This window comes from Schistocerca nitens, chromosome 1 (assembly GCF_023898315.1).
Source record: "Schistocerca nitens isolate TAMUIC-IGC-003100 chromosome 1, iqSchNite1.1, whole genome shotgun sequence".
Lineage (NCBI taxonomy): Eukaryota > Metazoa > Arthropoda > Insecta > Orthoptera > Acrididae > Schistocerca > Schistocerca nitens.
In genome coordinates this window covers 378,631,953-378,636,745 of record NC_064614.1, presented here as the reverse complement: position 1 = coordinate 378,636,745, position 4,793 = coordinate 378,631,953, and the positions used below count along the sequence as shown (strand labels likewise).

Genomic DNA, 4,793 nt, shown 5'->3' with positions numbered 1-4,793 from the left:
TGAAACGACTTAGAAAACTTCGCGCTGTGTGGTATCGAGGGACTTTGTCACTGAGCGTTGAGCAGCCGCGCGCCTCATGTGAACTTTTCGCGTAAATAACAAGGTGAAGTATTGAGATTGTGAATGATGGAACTGTATCAAATGGATATGCGCTCGAGTGTAACAGTAACTCTAAATATAACCACTTTCGCTATTAATTTGCTTCCTGAATAAACATTGTTCAAACCAAATCATTATTGTGTGTCCTACATCATTTATGGGTCGTTAATTTTGCTCCCGATATAATTATTACTGTTGTTATATGTGATATTAACTTTGTATGTCGCAAACTTGCCATTGGCCAGTCAATTTAACCAAAGGGTCACAAGTGTCTAATTTAGGATGTGTAATGCGACACGTGCGGTTCAACCCCTAGTCGAGGAGGAACCGCATGTGAGCCCGAACATCTTTGGGATGTTAGCTCTCAGGAGGAAGAGTCAAATGAAGTTTAGTGACACCCTCTTGGGTGCCCAGACCTCAGTGAGGTCTTACCTTGTCGTGGAGACGTACGTTTGCATCTGTTTAGCGACGAACACTCTAAAGTAGTTTGTACCATTTCCTGAGGGTGGCATAAAGACTAGAGCGTTGCACGATGAGGGTGGACATCTGATTCCCGGAAGGCCGACGCCATGATTTTACCGGCGGAAGTTCCCAAAAAATGGTTCAAATGGCTCTGAGCACTATGGGACTCAACTGCTGAGGTCATTAGTCCCCTAGAACTTAGAACTAGTTAAACCTAACTAACCTAAGGACATCACAAACATCCATGCCCGAGGCAGGATTCGAACCTGCGACCGTAGCGGTCTTGCGGTTCCAGACTGCAGCGCCTTTAACCGCACGGCCACTTCGGCCGGCGGAAGTTCCCACTCTGAGCTTCTTCTTCGGAAGAGAGGTGGTGTGACGCCACTCTATGGAATGCCGTTTTGTTTCCAGTTCGAAGTGATGAACTCGTGTTTCATCGGTTTTGATGGTGTTCAGCAAAAAATGGTGACCCTCAGCCTCGTAACGCGCAAGCAATTCCGCACAGACGGTCCTTCATTGCTCTTTTATGGTCTTCTGTTAGGCGGCGACGAACCCAGCGGGCACACACATCTGACTAGCCCATCTGGGGGACCAGTGTGTAAGCACTATCAACAGACACGTCCAGTTGAGGAGGAAGGTCTTTTATTGTGATCCGTCGATCATCGGAAAAGAGACTGTTCATACTTTCCAGCACTGCAGATGTCACAGTTGTGTGAGGCTGCCGGCACGGGGGAAATCGAACAGGTTTGCGCGGCCTTGTAGCGATGATGACAAACACCTCGCCCAACGACTCCTGCTCGCTGCCAGGTCTCCCTAGACATTCCGCAAGCGCCCACGAATACCTTCGATGCCCTGGTTTTCCACCAAGAGAAACTCAATGGCAGCTCTCTGTTTGGAACGCACCTCTGTTACAGACGCCATTTTGAAAGCTACGTTTAGCACCGCCACCTATCGAAACTTCATGAAACTGTAGGGGCTGAGGCGGAATCATCATAGATGTACCGCAACAAATTCAGCATTTTTTCAGTAGAAAATGGCCAAGCCCCTCGTACAACCGAATGGGACATACACATGATTCAACTGCCAAGACTTATGTGAGAGATGGAAGGTCACACGACCGCTCGTTTACAGTTATACATCACCTACAGTGCCCCAAACGGACCTGTACGATGTTTCACGAGTTGCCAATATTTTGTGCGGTGAGCTAACGTCGCATAACATGGTCTTATCACGTGCGCGCAACTCTGCTTTCTGAGTAACACGTATAATACAGCTCCCTGGCTGCTGCATTTCCTTATCGAGAGACTGCGGAAAAATCGGTGTTGCCATGTCACTCTAGATCGCCCGGCGTCGTGTACCGCAGCCGGCGCCGGCGCGGGCGCGCTCCCTTATCCCCTGTTACGCGCGGGCTACGATCCTCCGGTGCTGGCGTGTATCAGCGGAGACGTGACGCGTAGACCGCTGCTGATCGCCGGAAGCCGGGGGTGCGACTCGCCAGGCCGGAAGGAAGGCCCGGGCGCCGCGTCCAATATGCGACGCGCCACAGCGAGTGCCGCCACGCTCCTCCGCCGCTCTTCCCCACCCACTCAGTCCCGCCACCAACCCTCCACTCACCACCCCCGCCTGTCACGGAGCCAATATCCCGCGCGGGCTGCCGGGCGCCGGCGTTTGTCCTCACGGCTGTCTGACCCACTCAGGGATTTCCTAAAGCGTGATCTGCGCGCAAGGCAGCTGGAGAAGCCGCCGCATGAAGGAGTTTAATACAACAGCCTCCATAAATAAATGAATAATCATAGAAACGACAACTCGAGAAAACGCAAAGCGATTGACGAACGACAGTGTCATAGAATATCATTACACTACTGTGTTTGCACTGTAGTCGGCTGTCCAGACGGATGGAAAGAAAAAAAAAAGAAAAGAAAGGGTGTGAAATCTTACGGAACTTAACTGCTTAGGTCATCAGTCCCTAAACTTACACACTACTAAAGCTAAATTATCCTAAGGACAAACACACACACCCATGCCCTAGGGAGGACTCTAACCTCCGCCAAGACCAGCCGCACAGTACATGACTGCAGCGCCCCAGACTACTCGGCTAATCCCGCGCGATACAGTCTGGAACCGCGCGACCGCTATGGTCACAGGTTCGAATCCTGCCTCGGGCATGGATGTGTGTGATGTCCTTAGGTTAGTTAGGTTTAAGTAGTTGTAAGTTCTAGGGGACTGTTGACCTCAGAAGTGAAGTCCCATAGTGCTCAGAGCCATTTGACCCATTTTGAATGCCGCGCGGCCCAGACGGGTGCAATTGTTTTTGTAATACGAAGTTTAGACAGCGTACTTTTACATCGTCTTTAGGAGACACGTGTAAAATGAGCGTCTTTGGTATGTTCCGCCTCTTTTTTAATCCTATCGCCCCCTTCTTTCACTGGCGGATGCTAGTCACGACGCGTCTACAACGCCTACAAGTCTGCAGTAGGAATTTCAAATTAACCTGTATATACTTATCGTAACAGTAGTTATAAAACTTATATTGCTCAAAATGGCTTTGAGGTATATTGAATACCAAAATTAAGTGACCTCACTGCTATTTTTCTCCACAACAATTTCGTCTCTGAAGACCTCATTGTCGACGCAATGTTACTCCTCCTCCTTCTTTCTCCACAGCAGTCCCTCACATTACCTTTACATTTCGATATAAGTTTAACCCTAAAATACACAGTAATTTTGTAGGAAGAGGGCCAGATAAACAAGACGATTTATTGTGACACTTCCTGGCGAAGATTGAACCTTTGGGCGAACAGTGACTCGAACGAATGACCTTTACTTTTCGCGTACAAGTGCTCTACAGACTGACCCAAGCACGACTCAAGATCCCTCCTCACAGCCTTTTTTCTGTCATTACTCATCAGAGGTACTGGCGAAAGTCAAGCTGTGAGGACAGCTTCTGAATCGCGCTTGGGTAGCTCATTCCGTAGGGCACTTGTCGTCGAAAAGTAAAAGACATGAGTTCGAGTCGTGGTCTGGCACACAATCCTAATATTCCCGGAAGTCTCAAACAAATCTCATTCTTATAATTAAATGTTTCCCTGAGACATTTAAGTCCCTTTTTATTATCTACGATAATGATCGAAGCAGGCGAAAAGAATTAAAATTTGTGCGGCGGTCGGGACTTTTTTCCGGACTTTTTTTTTTCCTTTTGTTCGATATAGTTCGTTGCGTTTGGTCTTGGCGGACGTCACAAGACATCCGTTCAAGTTGATCGTTGATGCCTTGACTCACTATTTTTATTACAGAGAGCACGTAGCCCTCTGACCGAACAACTTTTTTTTTTTTTGGTCGTTGCGGACGTCACATGACATCCGTTCAAGTTCGTTGTTGATCCTTTCACCCATTTTTTTTTTATTACAGAGGTCAACCAGCTCTCTGACCGAACACGCTGAGCTACCGTGCAGGCAGCAACTCGAACGCGGGTGTTCTTGCTTGCTAGGCAGAAATGTTAACCATTACACCACCGCAGTACGATGGTCAACATTGCTGCACGAACTACCTAAGCTGATTGCCCTCCTAACACAAACTTCATTTTTCCCCTACATATTGTCACTTCTGCCAGAGCTCTCCGATATTGGCAAGCACACCAGCATTGGACATAATGGGACGTCCTTGTCTCATTGGTAATCTTATAGATCTTATAGTTAAATGTTTCCCTGAAACATTTAAGTCTCTTTTTATTATCTACAATACTGATCGAAGTAGACGTCAATACATAAGGGAAAAATGAACTGAAATTTCTGTTGGGGAGGGCACTCAGCTTAGGCAGTTCATGCATTAATGACGACCGTCCTACTGCGGTGGTGTAATGGTTAGCATTTCTGCCTCGTAAGCAGAATCACCCGGGTTCGAGCCCCGGCCGCAGCACAAATTTTAATTCATTTCGTCTGCTTCGATCAAAATCTCTTTCTTTTATGATATTCTTACTACGAGTCTTCTGTGTGTGTTAAGGTTAAGTTTCGGTCGAATTATAAACATAATTAGTTTTTAAATAATAATTTTCTTTCATTACCCTCAAGAGGATGTTTAAATCGCTATTGTTGAGGAAGGAAAAATTTCAAAAATCTGACTGACTTAAAGTGGTAGCGTAACATGGTGACAGGATATTCAGAATCGATCGTGGAACGCATGCGCAATAGCTTGGCTGGTATTTGTGGGCCAATTTGAGGTTGTTGCCCGGATTG

The 4,793-nt window shown here is 47.2% G+C and overlaps 1 non-coding gene across 1 annotated transcript; it reads left to right on the top strand.

Moving 5' to 3' along the window:
* Nucleotides 1-4,403: 4,403 nt before the first annotated feature.
* On the top strand, nucleotides 4,404-4,476 carry Trnat-cgu (transfer RNA threonine (anticodon CGU)). The gene has a single exon. It is a non-coding gene; the product is annotated as a tRNA-Thr (tRNA).
* Nucleotides 4,477-4,793: the final 317 nt, after the last annotated feature.